This window comes from Canis aureus, chromosome 35 (assembly GCF_053574225.1).
Source record: "Canis aureus isolate CA01 chromosome 35, VMU_Caureus_v.1.0, whole genome shotgun sequence".
NCBI classification, from domain to species: Eukaryota; Metazoa; Chordata; class Mammalia; order Carnivora; family Canidae; genus Canis; species Canis aureus.
Window position 1 is genome coordinate 22,123,177 of NC_135645.1, and position 20,482 is coordinate 22,143,658.

The window sequence follows — 20,482 nt, forward strand, 5'->3', positions numbered from 1 at the left end:
CATAGAATGTCACCTCTGTGATTGTTTCACGGTCATTTTTTTGAGCCTCCCACTGTGCCTTAGAACATTAGAAAATTTCATATATGTTCTGTGTGCTCCTGAAAAAATATACCTCATTTTATTTTCCATTGCTTTGTTGTGTTTCACAGATATTGCATTTTTTATAAATAGAAGATTTGTGGCAACCCTGTGGCAACCAAGTCTATCAGCACCATTTTTTCCACAATATTTGCTCACTTGATGTTTTTGTATCACACTTTGGTAATCTTCACGATATTTCAAACTTTTAAATTATTATTGTATTGTTATGGTAGTTTGTAATCAGAGATGGAGTCTAAAGATGTGACTGAACTGCTATCAGACATCTTTGATGTTTCTATCATAATTGTTTTCAGGAGTCAAAAACTGTCCCCAAATAAGACAGTGAACTTAATCACTAAATGTTCTCTGTGTTTTGACTGCTCCACTGACTGACTGTTTCTCTGTCTCTCTCTCTTTCCTCAAGGCTCTCATTTCCTGAAACACAATAATATTGAAGTTAAGCCAAATAGCCCTATAATGGTCTCTAAGTGTTCAAATAAGGAGGAGTTAGTTGCATGTCTCACTTGAAATTAAAAGCTAGAAATAATTAATCTTAGTAAAAAAGTCATGTTGAAAGCTAAGATAGGCCAAAAGCGATGGGTCTTATATTAAAGAATTAGCCAAGTTTTATTTTATTTTATTTTATTTTTTAGCCAAGTTTTAAAGACAAAGCAAAAGTTATTGAAGGAATTTGAAACTGTTACTTTAGTGAACACATAAATGATAGGAAAGCAAAACAACTTGATTGCTGATATGGAGAAAACTTGAGTGGTTTGGATAAAAGATTAAACTGACCATAACATTCCCTTAAGCCAAAGCCTGGTCCAGAGCAAAACTCTAATTCTCTTCAATTCTGTGAAGTCTGAGAAAGGTGAAAAATCAAAGGAAGAGAAGTTTGAAAGTAGCCGAGGATGGTTCATGGGGCTTAATGAAAGAAGCCATCTCCATAACATAAAAGTATAAGATGAAACAGTAAGTGCTGGTATAGAAGCTGCAGCAAATAATCCAGAAAATCTACCTAAAGAAAATAAATGAAAGTCATTGCACTAAACAATAGATTTTTCAGTGTAGATGAGAGAGGCTTATATGGAAAAAGATGCCATCTAGGACTTCCATAGCTGGAGAGAAGAAGTCAGTGCCTGGCTTCAAAGATTCAAAGGACTAGCTGGCTCTCCCTTCAGGGGCTAATGTAGATCGTGACTTAGGTTGCAGCCAATGGTCATTTATTATTTTGAAAATTCTAGGACCTAAGAATTACGCTAAATCTATTCTGTCTATGCTCTAGAAATGGAACAAGAAGGCTAGATGGCAACACATCTATTTACAACATGGTTTACTGAATATTTTTTTTAAGATTTTATTTATTTATTCATGAGAGACACAGAGAAAGAGGCAGAGACATAAGCAGAGGGAGAAGCAGGCTCCATGCAGGGAGCCTGACATGGGACTCGATCCCGGGACTCTGGGATTACCACCTGAGCTAAAGGCAGACCAATACTCAATCGCTGAGCCACCCAGGTGTTCCCGCTTACTGAGTAATTTAAGCCCACTGTAGAAACCTACTGCTAAAAACAGAAAGGAGGGATCCCTGGGTGGTGCAGCGGCCTAGCGCCTGCCTTTGGCCCAGGGCGCGATCCTGGAGACCCGGGATCGAATCCCACGTTCGGGCTCCCGGTGCGTGGGGTCTGCCTGTGTCTCTGCCTCTCTCTCTCTGTGACTATCTTGAATAAATAAAAACAGAAAGGATTTATTTCAAAATATTACTACTCATTGACAATGTACATGGTCACCCAAGAGTTCTAATGGAGATGTACAATGAGATTAATGTTGTTTTCATGCCTACTAACATAACATCCATTTTGTAGTGCATGGATCAAAGAGTAACTTTCTAGCCTTACTATTTAAGAAATACATTTGGGGGCACCGGGATGGCTTATTGGTTGAGCATCTGCCTTTGGCTCAGGGTGTGATTCTGGTCCAGAGATCATGTCCCACATCGAACTACTCACAGGGAGCCTACTTCTCCTTCTGCCTGTGTCTCTGCCTCTCTCTGTATCTCTCATGAATAAATAAATAACACCTTAAAAAAAGAAGAAATACATTTCATAAGATTATAGCTGCCATTAGCTGTGATTCCTCTGATGGATCTGGATAAAGTACATTGAAAACCTTTTGGAAAGGACCTACCATTTTAGATGCCATTAAAAACACTTAAGATTCATGGAAAGTGGCCAGATATCACCACTAATAGGAGTTTGGAAGAAGTTGATTCGAACTCTCCTGGAAGACTCTGAGGGGTTCAAGACTTCCATGGAGGAAATAAGTCCACTATGGTGGACACAACAAGAAAACTAGAATTGGAGATGGAGCCTGAAGACATTACCGGACTGTTACAAGGTCATGATAAAATTTTCACATATAAGCTACTTCTTAAGGATGAACAAAGAAAGTGGTTGCTTGAGATGGAAACTATTCTTGGTGAAGTTGCAGTGAGTATTGTTGAAATAACAACAAATTTTTTTCTAATTCTTATTAGTTGATAAAGCAGGGGTGGGCTTTGAAAAAATTGACTCCAATTTTGAAAGAAGGTCTACTGGGGGTAAAATGCTATCACAGCATCACGTGCTACAGAGAAACTGAATGGCAAGTTAGAGTTCACACTAAGGTTCTGCCATCTTGGGTTTTGTAGTTTGTGTAACTGCTACTCTGGCCGCCAGGGCCTTGTGGGGACTCAGCCCTTCAGCACTGCTACCCCAAGTCCGGGTCTTACTATGGGCCACTCCAGCAGCACTCCCACCTGCCAGAAACTATACCACCCAAACATCTCCTTCTCTGAAGGGAGGGGCTGCCACTGGGGATGTAGTGGCAGTCATCAGTGCAGTGGTGGGTGTCCAGTTTGATGAACGATTACCACCCAACCTAAATCCACTGGAAGAGCAAGGCAAAGAGACCAGACTGGTTTTGGAGGTGGCCCAGAATTTGGGTGAGAGCACAGTGAGGACTATTGCTATGGATGATACTGAAGGCTTAGTTAGAGGCCAGAAAGTCCTGGATTCTATTACACCAGTCAAAATTCCCCTTGGTTCTGAGACGTTGAACAGAATCATGAATGTCATTGGAAAACCTGCTAATGAGGGAGCTCCCATCAAAACCAACAGTTTACACCTATTCATGCTGAGGCTCCTGAGTTCATAGAGATGAGTGTGGAGCAGGAAATTCTGGTTACTGGTATCAAGGTTGTGGATCTGCTGGCTCCCTGTGCCAAGGGTGACAAAACTGAGCTCCTTGGTGGTGCTAGAATTGGCAAGACAGTATTGATCATGGAGCTAATCAACAATGTCATCAAAGCCTATGGTGGTCACTTTGTATTTGTTGGTGTTGTGAAGAGGAACTGTGAAGGCAATGACATACTATGAAGTAATTGAATCTGGTGTTATCAACTTAAAAGATGCTTCCCCCAAGGTAGCACTGGTGTGTGGTCAAATGAATGAACCATCTAGGGCTCATGCCTGGGTAGCTCTAAATGGACTGACTATTGCTGAATACTTCAGAGACCAAGAGGGTCACAATATACTGTCATTTGTTGATAATACCTTTTGCTTCACCCAGGCTGGCTCTGCGGTGTCTGCTTTACTGTGCAGAATTTCTTCTGCTGTGGGCTATGCCTTGGCCACTGACATGGGTACAACATAGGAAGGAATCACCACCACCAAAAAGGGATCTGTTACCTCTGTACAGGTTATCTATGTGCCTGCTGATGACTTGGCTGACCCTCCTCGGCTACTACCTTTGCCCATTTAATGTGTTGTCCCATGCTATTGCTCAGTTGCTCATCTATCTAGTTTTTGACCCTCTGAATTTGACCTCTCAAATCATGGATACCAATGTTATGCAAATGAATATTATGATGTTGCCCATGAGAGTCCAATAGATCCTACAGTACTACATATTGTTCCAGGACATCATTGCCGTCCTGGGTATGGATGAACTTTCTGAGCAAGACCAGTTGACTGTGTCCCATGCACAGAAAATACAGAGTTTCTTGTGTCAGCCATTCTGAATTGCTAGGGTTTTCACAGATCATATGGGGAAGCTGGTACCTATGAAGGAGACCATCAAAGGATTCCAGCAGATTTTGGCAGGTAAATATGACCACCTCCCAGAACAGGCCTTCTCTAAGGTGGGACCCATTGGAGAAACTATGGTAAAAGCTGATAAGCTGGCTGAAGAGCATTGGTGAGAGGGTCCTTTTGGCAAACTAAGCACTGATTTTCTATGCTGTCCCTCTCTTTGCCCTGAATCAAAAAATCTCAGTTTGTTCTGTAGGCCACATGAGAGCCTCAGCTGAAGACATTGTGTTCTGTCTGAAGAGTATTGAAGGTTTCCAATAAAATGTACACCCCTCCAAAAAAAAAGTGAATTGATGCTGCAAACTTTATTGTCTTATTTTCAGAAATTGGCACACCACCCCAAGCTTTCACCAGCCATCACCCCAATCAGTCATCAGCCGTCAACATCAAGGCAAGACTCTCTACCAGCAAAAAGATTATGATTTGCTAAAAGCTCAGATGATGGCTACCAAGTTTTAGTAATAAATCTATTAGTATCTATATATGCTATCATCTATCTATGTATCTATGTATCTATCTATCTATCATCTATCTATCTATCATCTATCTATCTATCTAGACATAATGGTATTACACACAATAGACTACAGTATAGTGTAAACAGAAATTTTTAAGCATTGGGAAACCAAAAAGTAATGTGACTTGCCTTATTCTGGTATTTACTTTATTGCAATATTCACTTTATTATGATCGTCTGAAACCAAATCTGCATTATCTACAAGGTATGCCTATACAGTATTTTACAAGCTGGAGACTATGTAGAGCCTGTGTAATAATTTCTCACTTCTAGTTATTCTTTAAACAGTGTGCATACTAGTTTTTATAAATCAATAAAGCTATTTATTGTAAGGATATTGGGTTGTACTGAAATAGCATTATTTTTTTACCATAAAATAGTTTCTTTATATAGTCTTTATATAAAATTTATATAGAAATTACATACTAGTTGTGAAATCATGGTAACTGTGTAAAGATAGGAAGAAGAAAGTAAATGCCAATTGAAATCCCAACACTGAGAAAACAGCGCTAAGCATTTTGGGATTGCACTTCAATGACTCTTCCTAGGCACATGCGCATGTTCTTTTGACAATGAGATAGTCCTTTCCATTATGCTTTGCCTGGTGGACACTTGTTCAGGCCCAGGCACTTGGAAATGCAGCCTCGGTCCCTGCTGTCTCATTCACTTTATTTGTCCCAGGGAAAGTCTCTCACTTCTAACATCTGTAACATTGAATAAATACTTATTTAATGCATATCTGTTTTGAAATACCCACAAGTCTTCTGTTTAGAGGAACAAAAACAGATTTACATATTGGCCTGAAGGTTTAAACATGGGATCTCTGAAAGCACAAGTGGCAAGAAGTTCCAGCATTGGGAACATTCCCTCGAAAATGCCCTGCCCCTGGGTATATAAATTGAAATTCATGAACTATCAACAGGAGCTTATCTTCATTTGCCCCATGGGAGGAAAATGAAGGGAAAGTAATGGAAGGGTAATGAGCAAAGCAGAGCTTCAGTAGTAGAAAAAGGAAACAAATTGTACTACATTTTCTTTCCAACTGCCTAATTAAGGGTGTGTTTGTGTATATCTATACATACGATCATTCTACATTCTCTCCTTTAAAATCAAGAAAAACAAAGGTTGATATGAAATCCTACAGTAATAAGGGTAACAATAGTAACTACATTCATACTTGTAGATTGCTTTATAGATTTTAATTTATGTTATCTTATTTAATCCATACATGAGCCATTTGAGTGGAAGGGTATGTATTATTCATTCAAAGAATTAGGAATCTGAGACCAAAAAAAAAAAAAAATTATGACTTTTCAAGGTTACAAAGCTGCTTTATGCCAGAACTAGAACTAAAACTATCACATTAGGTTGGCTAATATGCAGTTCGTGGTTCTTTTATCCTGAGGAACATAAACATTTCCTTTAAATCAAATCTGCAAAGAAAGTAACATGTTATGCAATAAAATACATTTAAATACAAGACCATTTCAGGTTTCTCTGATGTATTCAAAATTTTAGATTATAAACTGAAAAGATGTTGCATTTTAAATATTTTGCAAACAGCTTATAGAAACATCATATGCCTTGCAAACAGTTTTTGAGGGATGAGAATTTTAGAGATGTCAATCTAATTATGTTCTTTTAAAATAAGAAACAAAAGGCACCTGGGGGGTTCACTTGGTTAAGCATCTGACTCTTGATCTCAGCTCATGTCTTGATCTCAAGGTCATGAGTTCAAGCCCTGTGTTGGGCTCCACCAGGGTTTAGAGCCTACTTAAAAGCAAAAAGAGAGAGAGAGAGAGAGAGAGAAGAAACACAATTTTCAAGTTTAACTTACCCATGGTCCTATAGATTTGGGGAACACAGCTTATCCAAACACAGTGCAATTTTTATTATAAAATGAACTCTGTATACATATATGTGTAAATAACTTGATGAGTTATATAATATTAAGAAGTTCAGTTATTTATTTACCCAGTGATACCTATTTGATAATGATTTCAATTATTGAATTACATAATCATGAAGCTTTTATACTGAAACTGTTTTTGTTAAAGTGATAGCATATATCCATAAGTGCACCCATCATGTGAGTACAACTTGATACATTTTCCCAAGTAGATCACATCAACTAAATATAAACAAATTCAGAATAAAAACCAAACCATTATCATAAGTCCAGAAACCCCCTCCTGTTCTCTTGACATCATTAAGCACCCCTCAATTCTCAGTTCTAGTAATATAGATGAATTTTGGCTCTTTTTGAACATTATATATATATATATTATATTATATATATATATATATAATATGCAATTTTGGGCTCTGGATTTTTTTGTTCAACATTGCATTTATGAAATTAATTCATGTAGTTGCATGATATGTGTTTGAAACAGTTTATTTGTATCCATTTGACTATTGATAAGCATTTGGGTTATTTCTAATTTTGGCAGTTGTCAATAGTGTTCATACAAAACATTTCATACAAGGCCTCTGATGAAAACATGACACATTTCAGTTGAATTTAACTCCAAGAATGAAAGGTCTTAATCACTGGCCTTGCTTTATTTACAGCACCCTTAGTGAAAACTGATATATAGATAGATATCCAAAATATTGTCTGAAAGAATCTGTTGACTTAAATCTCTGAAAAATATATTTGCTATTGCATTGAATCAATAGACAAATTTGAAAAAAAAATGATTTCTTTAAAATAGAGTTTTCCAATCCACAAGTGTGATTTATACCCTCACTTATTTGGGTTTTTGTACATTTTCTGTATAGTGTTTTATTTTCACTGTTAGATGATTTACACAAGTCTTACATGATATTTTAAGCATTAAATATAATTGGTATTATAAGTAACATAATTATAGAATGTAAATTTCTATTTGTTGTTGAAACTTTTTATTTTGAAATGACTGTAGATCAATTCCATTTGTAAGACATAATACAAAAATATCTAATGTACTCTTCACCCAGTTTCCCCCAACAGAAACCTTGCAAAACTGTAGCATAACATTTTTACAATCAAGGCATATAAGAGTTATGTCACCACAAAGATCCCTCCCTGTGTTACCCTTTTACAGCCAAATCTACTTCCCTTCTTGCCTTTTACTCCTGGAAACAAATAGTCTGTTCTACATTAATATCATTTTCATTTTAAGAACGTCATATAAATGGAATCATACAGTATATATTCCTTGGTTATTTAGTATTTCATTTAACATAATTTCCTGCAGATTCATCCAAGTCAATACACTTACCAATAATTTGTTGTTGTTGTTGTTGTTGTTGTTATTTATGTTGCTTGAGTAGCATTGCATGGTATGGATGTACTGTAATTTTTTAGCCAATATCCCACTGGAAGACATTTTTAACTTTTGAGTTCTGAGAGTTTTTTATGTAATTAAATTACTAACCCTTTACCAGATATGTGGTTTACACATTGAATCATCAGTCTGTAGCTTTTTTATTATTATTCTATAAGCAGAGTCTTTTACATAGCAAAAGATTTAATTTTAAAAATTTTATGAGGTGTTTATTATTTTTAATAGAGCAAGACGTTAGTCTCAGATATAAACATCCTTTGCCTTAGCCTTACATTCCAAAGACTTATTCCTACTTTTTTAATGAAAGTTTTATAGTTTTATAATAAACTCTATATTCTCTTTTGACTCAATGTTTCTATAAGGTATAGATTTCAGATCAGATTTATTTTTCCTTTCTTCCTTCATTCATTTTTGCCTCTAGATACTGATTGCTTTCGCACCATATGTAAAAAGCCTGTCCTAAAAAAAAAAAAAAAAAAAAAAAAGCCTGTCCTTTCTCCACTGATTTGCTTTTATATCTTTGTCAAAATTGGTCGGGCACTTCTGGGTTCTCTACACAGTTCTATTCATCTCTATGTCTATTGTTGCACTACTAATACACTATCTTGATTAATATAGTTATGTACTAAATATCAGCTATAATAACCTATCCTCACTTTTTCAAAATTTTTATTTATTCTAGAGCCTAGAACTTATTCCTTTCCAAATAAATTTTAGAGCAAACTAGTCTATGTGTACTAAAAACATTCCTGCAATTTTCATAGGAATAATATAAAACCTATAGACCAATCTCAGAAGATAGATCTTTTTGTTATGTTTAGTCTTCTAATCCATGAACACATTATGCCTCACTCTTTTTTTTAGGGCTTCTTCAATGCCATCAGCATTTTGAAATGTTTGGCATTCAAGCCCCGTACATGTTAAATGTACATCTAAGTATTTTATTTTATTTGGAATGATTGCAAATCATACTATGATTTAAATTTCTTTCCCCAGGTGCATTTTCTTTTAATTTTTTTTTTAATTTTTATTTATTTATGATAGTCACAGAGAGAGAGAGAGAGAGGCAGAGACATAGGCAGAGGGAGAAGCAGGCTCCATGCACCGGGAGCCCGACGTGGGATTCGATCCCGGGTCTCCAGGATCGCGCCCTGGGCCAAAGGCAGGCGCCAAACCGCTGCGCCACCCAGGGATCCCCCCAGGTGCATTTTCAATATACAAAAGAATGATCTTGTATCCTGTGAAGTTGCTGAGCTTACTTACTAGTTCTAGGGGATTTTTGTGTTTATTTTTTTAAAGATTTTATTTATTTATTTGAGAGACAGAGAGAGAAAAAGAGAGCCCAAGTAGGGGGGAAGAGCAAAGGAAGAAGCACCCACTCCACTGAGCACAAAGCCCTATATGTGGCTGCATTCCAGGACTCTAGGAATCATGACATGAGCCGAAGACAGACACTTAACCAACCAAAGCATCCAGATAACCCTCTTTGTTCATTTTAATATTCCTTGAGATTTTCTATGTATAAAATAATGTTATTTGCAAATAGGGAGAGATTTATGTATTCCTTTACAATATGAATGCTTTTTTATTTATTTCCCTTATGCGATGTCTAGAATCTCCAATATTATATTGAAAAAGAGCAATGAGAGGAGATACTTTGGCCTTTTTCCTGATCTCAGAGGGAAAACATTCAGTCTTACTCATTAAGTTTAATGCCAGCGAAATGTTTTTTTGTACATGATCTTTATCAATATCAAATTGAGGAAGTTTCCTGAAAGCTTATTTCAAGTAGGTCTTGGATTTTGACAAGTGCTTATTATGTATCAGTTATTATGTTTATATGACTTTTCCTTGTATACCTGTTGATATGATGGACTGTATTGATTAATTTTGAATACTGATCAAGCTTTATGTACTTCGATTAAGTCTCATTTAATCACGTTTAATTCTTTCTATAAATAGTGGGATTTGATTTATTAATATCTGTTTTCCCTCTAAGTCAGTGGTTTTCTTTTTCTTTTTTGTTCTTTGATTTTTTTTTTCTTGGTACTTTCTGTGTTTAGTTTGGTATCAGAAATACTAATCTCATAAAATGATTTGGCAAATATCCCTTAATCCTCTGTTCTGAAAGCGAATTTTAAAATTGATACTAACTCTTCCTTGAATGGTAGCATTTTCCATTTTCCATTTCCATATTTTATAAGATAAAATATTGTATCTGGAGATTCCTTTTGAAGAACTTTTTAAGTATTCAATTTTAACATTCAATTTCTTGACATTTATAGGAGGACTATTCAGATGATCTATTTAATTTTGGTCTAGTTTTTGTAGTGTAGTTTTCTACGAATGTGTCTAAGTTCTAAGTTATCAAATGTATAAGAATGAAGTTGTTGTATTTTCTCATTTGTAATAGCTGCAGGGTCTATACTAATATCCCCTGATTCATTCCTCATGTTGGTAATTGTATCTTCTTTCTGCTTACATTTGACAGAATTGCTAGAGTTTTATCAATTTTCTTACTTTTTCAGTAGAATCAGGTCTTTATCTTATTGGATTTTTAAAGTTATTTTCCTCTTTTCAATCTTATTGGTTTCTGTTCTTTGTTATTTCTTTTCTTCTCCCACTTCTGTTTTTTCTCCTCATATTTGTCTAGTTTCTTAAGGTACCAACTTAAATGATTGAAGAATTTACCAATCTAAGTGTTTATTGCTATGAATATCCCTCTCTGCACTGCTTTAGCTGCATTCCATTCCTTTTGATATGTTGTATTTTCATTTTCCTCTCGTCCTCTGTAGTTTTTAAATTTCCTTTGAGATCACTTCATTGAGCATGCATTTTTACGAAGTTTGTTGTACAATTTTCCAATGTTTGGAGATTTCTGTTGCTTTTTGTTGCCAGTTTCTAATTGACTCCATTCCCCTCATATTACATATTCTGCCTAATATAATTTTTTTAAGATTTATTCATTTATTTTACTTTAGAGAGTACGCACGTGCACGCAGACACACAGGAGAATGGGGGGAGGGGAAAAGGAAGAAGGAGAGAAGCAGGCTCCCTGCTGAGTGCAGAACCCCCTGCAGGGCTTGATCTCATAACCCTGAGATGATGATCTGAGCCAAAATCAAGATCCCAGCACCTAACCAACTGAGCCACCCAAGAACACCTGCCTTACATATTTTTTTAAACTTACTGATGTTTGTTTTATGACCCAGAATAAGGTCTGTCATATATGTTCCACAGATGCTTAAAAAATGTGTATTCTATTATTGGGTGAAATATTCAAAATATTCACGTTTGTTGAGATCTATTGGTTGATGGTGTTGAGTTCTATATCCCTGCTGATTTGTTGTCTATAAGTTCTACAGGCACCAGCAAGAGGATGGTTTTGCTTCATGTATTTGGAGGGTTTGTTATTTTGTGTTTAGGCTGTTGGGATTATTATATCTTCCTGGTACATTGATCTTTTATCTTTATGTAATGGTCCTCTTAATTTTCTTTTCTTTGAAGTCTACTTTTTGTAATAATAAGGTCACCTCTGCCTTTTTTATTCATTAAGGTTGGCATGTTTTCTATTTTCCTATCCTTTTACCTTCACACTAACTAGTTTACTTTGAAGTGAGTTTTGTAGACAGAATATTGTTGATATTTTCTTACCCATTTTGCCAATCTAGTTCTTTAAATTGGTGTATTTAGACCACTTAGATGTATCTTTTGCTATGTTAGTGCTTAAGTCTGCTGTTAGTTGTTTTCTGTTTCTCATTTTTCATATGCTGTGATTTTTCTAATTAGCTTTTCTTAATTTTTATGGATTACTTGGGCTTTTGTTTTTAGGTTTTTATCTTGATTTTTTACAGTAGTCTTGAATATATTGCCTTGCATAGTTTCCTACCAGTACTCCAAGTACTCTGATATATATACATAACTTAGTATAGTCTACTGTTATTGAAGTTTTACCACTTCAAATGAAGTGTAAAAAGTTAATTCCCTTTTAAATCCTGTACCTTAATGTGGTTATTATATTTTTCAGTTTTATAATTCTCATTTATTTATTTTTTATAAAACTCCTATTTCTTTGCTGAGATTTTCCCTTTCTTTAATGAAAAAAAAAAAGTTGTTTCAGTATAATTTGTAATTACTTGTTAGAGCTGTTTTATGATGGATACTTTTTTCCTGATAATTGCTATATCTGATTCAATTTGGTATTGGCATTGGTTCATTGTCTCTTCTCATTCATGGTGTTCTTAATATGAGAAATGATTTTCAATTATATCCTAAATTTTATATAATATTATAGACTCCAAATCTTATTCAGTCTTCTATTTGGGGCAAGAATTTCCCTGTTCTGTATATTGTTAGGGCTGGATGAATTTTATCTTCACCTTCCCACTTCACTCCATTGGCATTAGGGAGGGGAGAAGTGGAAGATTACTCACACCTGCTTCCTACGGCAAGTTAGGGGCAGAAGTTCAGATCCCTACTTGTGCTCTTCTGAAACCAATTGAGGAAAAGGGTGAAAAAGGATGGCTTACTACTCCACCCTCCACCATTTCCTCTGCCTTATTTTTGCTGAGTGGAAGTGAAGATACTGCTCACCACTGGAACCTGCCCCCTCTAGCACTACCACATGGGCAAATTGGAGCACTCCTGCTTTTGTCAGACAGAGATTAGAAGATCAGCTCCCTCCTGAGTCTTCTAAGTGTACTTTGGAAGAAGAATTAAGAGGAAAGACATACTACTTCTGCTGAGTGAGAGACAGGTAACCAGCTTCTGGCTCAGCCCTGTTAATACTATCCCAACAGGGGAATTGGGCAGTGGATGCAAGATTATCTGCTGCCTTAGTGCTTCTCACACTAACCCAGCAGGCGATTTTCACCAGCCAGAAGATGTAAAACTAGTTCTCTGAAGGACTCAACCAGGTGAATCAGATCACTGCCTGCTTAGGAACAGTAAGATTAGCTCCTTGCTCCATCTTGCAAACTCCATGAAGTGCGGAAATAGGAGCATCATTACATGCTTTCACCTGCAGGTGGTTGAGATGAAAGATCAACTCTGCTCAGCCCCACTGGAATCACAGGAAGGAAACATGTTTTCTTTTGTTCTGCTTTTTTCTTCAGCATTATGCTGGAGGAAAGTGGGTATTGCCAAGAAGGTTTTCCATTGTTAGGTTATCCTTTTCCTCGTATTTTGACTAGAAAGGAATAAGCTTTTCTTAGGGCTTCTCCCCACCCTACTGCTTGTTGGCTGTTCCAGGTTAGAAACTTCTACAGTAGCCTGTCTGGGATATATGGTAGACAAAAAGAGAGAAAGGAACTCAAATCTGTGTCATCCCTACAGTTTCAAGAGCCTTAATCTCTTTGTCTTTTCTTGTATATCTTTTTAGCCTTTCTAAGTTGTATTATATTCAGATTTTTTTATTATTGTTTGTTTTTTGTTTTATTTTTTTTTTAAGTGATGTGAGGGAGGAGCTAAAGGAATAGGTTTGCCTCATCTTGGCAGAAGGGAATATCTGCAATTGCTTTTTGTATAGTGGCCTGTATATAATGGCCATGGTAAATCACTTATTTATTCTAATAATTTATACATTATTTTGGATTTCCCATGTATTCTGCTATAAAATCTGTAAATAAAGAGTGTTATTTCTTCCTTCTAATCCATATTCTTTCATTTCTTTCCCTTAACTTTTTAGTCTCCAGTGTAATAAAAATGATTAAAAGTGGTAATGATTGTCCTTGTTTGTTCTCAATCTGAGGTTATGTGATAATATTTCACCATTAAATATGATGTTCACTGTAATTTTTGTTCACTCTCATTTTGTGGTAGCTGCAATTCTCTTCCATTACTAATTGGTTAGTCTTTCTATCAGGTAATGCTATTTTTCATGTCCTTTCTGTTAATGTGGTAAAATATATTGATCTTTCAGGCTTTTATACGTCTTTTGTTCATTAAAGTATTATTACATACAGTAAAATTTACCAGTGTGTGTAAAGATTGTTGAATTTGGTAACTCTCTAGCCACCACTACAAATAGTCTCTATACCATAAAATGTTTTCTTTTCTACCTTTGAAATTAATCTCCTTTCCAAAAACCCAGCCCCAAAGAATCACTGATCTGTTATGTTAGTTTTAACTTTCTTAGAATTTTATTTACTGTACATAATCTTTTTAACTTATTTTATTTTGCCTAATATTTTCAAGATTCATCCATATTTTTTATTGTATTAATATTTTACTTTTTATTGCCAAGAGAACACCATGGTTTAGATATACAAGAGTATAGGTTATCTACTCACTATTTGATGGAGATTCTGGGTTGCTTTTATTGGGTCTATGAATATTCTAATTTAAATATTGGTGTACACATTTTTGAGTAGACATAAGTTTTAATGTTTCTTAGTTAAATATCTAGAACTGGAATAGTTGTGTCATAAGGTAAATGTATGCCATTTTCAAAGTGGATGTACCATTTTGAATCTTCATCACAAAAGTATAAGATATGTGATGGCTCCACATTCTGTCCATCTCTTTCACTTTCACTATTCTGTGTGTGTGTGTATGTGTGTGTGTGTGTGTATAAAAGGTCTCATTAGTTTCAATTTGAATTTCTATGATGACCAGTAATGACAATATTTGCTTCTTGGCTTATTTAATGTACATGTAACTTTTTTAGATATATGTTTAAATATTTTGGCAACATTTTTATTGGGTTTGTCTTCTTATTATAAAAGCCCTTTTATATATTCTGGTTACAGAGTCTTTGATGGACAATCGTTTTACCAAGTCATTCAAGTTTGTGCCTTGCCATTTTCTTAAATTATTTGTCTTGAAAAGAGTAAATAACAGGTTTACAATAAAACTAAGAGGAAAGTGCAGAGATTTCCCATATGCCCCCTGCCCCTAAACATGCATACCCTGCCCCATTATCAATATCACTCTTCAGAATACTATATTTTATTATCAAGGATTAACCCACACTGACAAATCATAATCACCCAAAGGCCATCATTTACCTTAGTGTTCTCTCTTGGTGATTTATATTCTGTGGGTTTGGATAAATGTATAATTATATATATATATAATTTATAATATCACACAGTGTGTATTTTTACTGCCCTAAAACTCCTCTGTGCTCTACCTATTCATACCCCTTGCACTTTCACCCATGGCAATCACTCATCTATTTATTGCCTCCATAGTTTTGTCTTTTCCAGAATGTCATATAGTTGGAATCACAGTATGTGACTTTCTCAGATTGGCTTCTTTTTCTTAGTAATATGCACTTTAAGTTCCCCCATACCTTTTCATGGCTTGATGGATCATTTCTTTTAGCTCTAAATAATGTTCTATTATCTGGCTGTACCATAGTTTATCCATTCATTACTGAAGAACATCTTAGTTGCTTCCAAGTTTTGGAAATTATAAATATCTGTGTGCAGATTTTTGAATGGACATACATTTTTAGCTCCAGGTAAATAACAAGGGAGTGCAACTGTTGGATTTTATGGTAAAAGTATGTTTAGTTTTGTAAAAAAAAAAAAAAAAACACCTAACTGTCCTTCAAAATAGCTTTGCATTTTTTTCATTCCCACCCTCAATGTTTAAGAGTTTCTGTTGCTCTATATTTTCACCAACATTTGGTATTGTCAGTCTTCTAGATTTTGGTCATTCTAATAGGTGGTGTCTCGTTTCAATTTGTGTTTCCTTGATGACTTAGGGAGTGGAGCATATTCTCATATGCTTGTCTCTCATCTCTATATCTACTGTAGTGAAGGGTTAAAGCTTTTTGTCTATTTTTTAAAATCAGATTGTTTTTCTATTGTTGCGTTTTAAGGGTTGTTTGTATATTTTAGATAGCAGTCCTTTCTCAGATGTGAAAAATTTTATCTTACGCTGTGGCTTCTCTTCTAATTCTTTTGGTATTATCTTTTGTGTAGCAGGAGTTTTTTTCAAAGTTAATGAAGTTCAGCTTATCATTTATTTCTTCCATAGATTATATCTTTGGTGTCATATCTAAAAAGTCGTTGCCACATCCAAGGTCACATAGGTTTTCTCCTTTATTATCTTCTAGGGGTTTATTTATAATTTTGCATTTCACTTTAAGATCTATGATCCATTTTGAGTTAATTTTTGTGAAGGGTGTAAGGTATCTGTCTAGATTCATATTTTACACTTGTTGAAGAAATTTTATACCATTGTAGGGCTTTGAAGCTCTGTTTTAAGTTAGTTGACTATATTTATGGGGCAAGGTCTATTTCTGGGCTCTATTCTGTTCCATTTATCTTCTTTTTCTCCCCCAGTACCACACCACTTGATTACTGTAACTTTATAGTAAGTCTTAAGCTGGATGGCATCAGTCCTCCAAGAACTTTGTTCTTTAGCTTCAATATTGTGTTGGCTATTCTGGGTCTTTTGCCACTTCATAGAAACTTTAGGATTGGTTTGTCAACATCCATAAAGTAAGTTTCTGGGGTTTTGATTGGGAATACATGGAGTCTGTAGATCAAGGTGGGAAAATCTGACATTTTTACAGTATTGAGTCTTTCCATGAACATGTAATATTTCTTCACTCATTCAGTTCTTCGATTTCATTTATCAGTTTTGTAGTTCTCTTCAACAGATCTTGTATACATTTTGTTAGATTTATGCATAAATATTTCATTTTGCAAAATACTAATGTAAATGGCATTATGTTTTAAATTTCAAGTTCCCCTTGCTCATTGCTGGTATATAGGAGAGCAATAAACTTTTACATTTAATCTTGTATCCTATACTTTGCCATGATCACTTATTTGTTCCCATAGTTTTTATTGTTGTTGATTCTTTTGTACTTTCTGGATAGACAACCATATCATTTGTGAACAAAGTTTTGTGTCTTTCTTCCCAATCTATCTTTTATTTCCTTTTCTTTATTGGATTAACAAGGACTTTCAGTACAATGTTGAAGAGGAGTGGTGAAAGGGGAGATTTATTTTACTTTACCTGATCTTAATGGAAATTATAAATAAAACTATTGGAAATTATAATGATCTATTTAATGGAAAGATTTAAGTTTCTTATCATTAAGTGTGATGTTAGCTATAGTTTTTTTTTTTTTTTTTTATCAAGCTGACCTAGTTTTCTGAGAGTTTTTAATTCTGAATGGATGTTGGAGTTTGTTAAATGCTTCTTATACATCTATTAATATGATCATGTGATTTCTTTGTTAGTTTCTGATGTGATGAATTACAATAGTTGATTTTGAATGTTGAACTAGCCTTGCATACTTGGTATAAATCCCACTTGATTGATTTAATTATGCCTAAACAAAAGAACAGACAATAAAAGGCAATGGGATATTTTATGAACCAAAAAAAAAAAAAAAAAAGAATAAATAGAATTCCTGTAATTTTCTCTTATTCTCCATCATAGGCTTAGCTAAATTCCAATAATACAGAATAGAGAATATTATAGCAGATGTATGTTGACAAAAGTTAAATCTTGCTACCTGGCAAAATCAGATTTGTTGGGTTTTGTTTTTATCAACTTTGCACTATTTCTCCTAAGTTGGGAACTTATTTTTTCCAGAATCGTCTTTTCTAGAATGGAGTAAGCTGATTGGAGGAACTTATGTGTGTTTTGGAAAGAATAAGGTAAGCAGAGTCCATTTCTCTTACAAGGTACTCTGTGAAGGTCATATATGATGACAGACAATGAAAGGTTTCCTCCTGAAACCCAGCTCGTTCTTATTCTCTTCCTGCTGCATGCCCCACTTCACTTTCTGGTTGCTAAACTTGCTGACCATTAGCAGCCCCAAATTTAACACCAGGTGTTTGGCTAAGGATCTGTAGATTCCCACACTAACAATGGTTGCCCTAAAGGCAGGAATTTCTAATCAGTAGATCCCATTAGGTGGTAGTTTCCATGTCTCCATAAGCTTTCCTTTTATGGCATCCAGTCCTGAATGGTTTCTTGGGTTTTCCTTCAAATTATATTTCATCTACCTCTACCAGTACTTTGTATGACTTCATCAGTGACTATTTTTCTGATTCAGTAGTCCCTACTTCTAGACATTCATTGCCCCATCTGCTCCCACATTCAAGTAAATTCTGATTCTTGTTTGAAATATTTTTTTTCCTACCTGAAAATAGGTGGGTGTCACAATATTAAAAACATACGATGTGGGATGCCTGGGTGGCTCAGCGGTTGAGCACCTCCCTTCTGCCCAGGACATGATCCTGGAGTCCCCGGATTGAGTCCCATACCGGGCTCCCTGCATGGAGCCTGTCTCTCTCTATGCCTGTGTCTCTGCCTCTCTTTGTGTGTGTCTCTCATGAATAAATAAATAAAATCTTTAAAAAATAATAATAATAATATACAATGTTTTATGAAAAAAAATATGCTATGTGCTATCAATATTACTTGCCAGATGGCTATTAAAATATAAGGATATGCTAATAATAAGGAAAACAAGTCGTTTGACATATCTCTGTTTTAAGGTATTACAGGACATTTTAGGTACATTAATGTTAGTTCCACATGTCTGCGAATTGAAACAGTAGGTATTTATTTTTATATTCAGATAATTACCAGTACTGGTGTTTCTGATTAATGCTGGGGGTTGGAGTTGGCCTATATTCCTGGAAGTTACTCAGGGCTATAGGTTAACATTGGCTTTTGCACATTCACTTCTTGAATCCCAGTTGGCCCTCAATATTGAGATAAATTTTAAATATTAAAGAAGGTAAAGAACAGAGGTAGCACACAAACTTCTTCACCAGATTGGCCGAGAAATGATACTCAATACTTCCACTCCCACATCACTAGGAACAACTATATCTGACACACTTTCAGTGGTCGTGGCTTGGAAATACAGTTCTTAAACGCAGCATGTTCCTAGAGGAACTATAATCTATGAGAGGGGATATCAATCTTTGGTTACAGCTAGCCATCTGTGTTGAATATAGCTACCAAATACCTGCGGACAGTCTTCCTTCCCCCTAGAATGCAATTCCACCCACACACAGGGAGAATAATGCAAAATTCCACCTACTTGCTGTCATCAATTCAATGTTCATACATTCTGTGTGAGTCTTCATCACATCTGGAAGACATTGCTTCTATTCTTGTAGTCTATATAAATGAAAAAAAGTTTCCAGTACCCCCCCCTTCATATACCATGATATAATAGGGACAAAATAAATATAATAAAAATTGCTATTTTAAAAAATGATGTACAAGACAAATAGTTGTCACTGATTCATAGTGATAACGGAATTCTGCAGAGAAACTCTTAGAAGGGAGAAATTCCTTGAGAAGTCCTTGATTCTGTTCTCTAAGAACTCCTTTGTCATCTATCTCGTAGACCCCTTCTCCCATTGTCTGGAAGTATCTCTCGGTTTGTCTGTTTCCTCCATGACAACATATAAAGTGGATGTTTTTCAGAGGTATAGCTTTTACAGCCTGCTTTCTTCTCATTGAAGTTTGTAGGCCAGAGTACTCTCTTAAGGCTCAATTATTCAAATAATTGTTAGGACTGGTACCCAATATTTTAAGCAATCTCACTCCTTCAGAATTACAATGAGCTTTTGATTTACTTCCTTGCAGGCAAAGTTCTGTGCCATAAACACACCCTAAATTATTTTCTTGGCACGGCTCTTAAATCTACATTATTTCTTGGTTTCCTTGGTCCTATGTCTTCCTCTCAGAACTTAAATGAGTGTCACAGTTGTCCCTGGAAACATGGCATTGCCATTATCCCTGATTCTCTGCAGTACTGACTTCTAAGTGAAAGGATTAGGTAGCCCGTGACCACAGACTAGTTGCAGGGAACACAGGATAATGTGGCATTTTCAGCTTCAGCCATGCAGATAATGATTTCCTTCCACCAAAACTCCCAGGATAGGAAATTAGTAAAAGAAAAAGTGACCATAAAAAAAAAAAAAGAAAGAAAAAGTGACCATATGTTAAGAAGCCTCAAAATGAAACATCTTCCTGAGTTTTTATATGACATGATTTGAAACACATAAGTTAATCACAACCAGTCCTCCCATTATTATCCATTTAATGTGAGTGATTGTTTCTCTTCAGCCATTCCACATATACTTTAATATTTATCCCAGCTTGAGTTCAATTTACAGTCATGAACCACCATTCTTTTTTTTTTAATATTTTATTTATTCATTTAGAGGAGCAGGGGGTTGGGGAGGCAGAGCATGCTTGCAGATTTTGTGCTGAGCATGGAGCCCTTCAAGGGGCTCCCTCTCAAGACCCTGAAATCATGATCTGAGCCAACACCAGTGTGTGACACTTAACCAAATTAACCACTCAGGCACCCCTGAACACCACATATTCTTTAGGAGGAAAAATGGGCTGATTTAGTGCAAAGATACCACTTTTATGTAGTTCAGTGTATCCTATTTTCCATGGGAAGCACTCTGTCCAACTAA

General features: G+C 35.4%; 1 pseudogene; it reads left to right on the plus strand.

Annotated features, from left to right (window-relative positions):
• The first annotated feature begins 2,411 nt into the window (after nucleotides 1-2,411).
• LOC144305115 (ATP synthase F(1) complex catalytic subunit beta, mitochondrial pseudogene) lies at nucleotides 2,412-5,063 on the plus strand (annotated as a pseudogene).
• The last annotated feature ends 15,419 nt before the right edge of the window (nucleotides 5,064-20,482 follow it).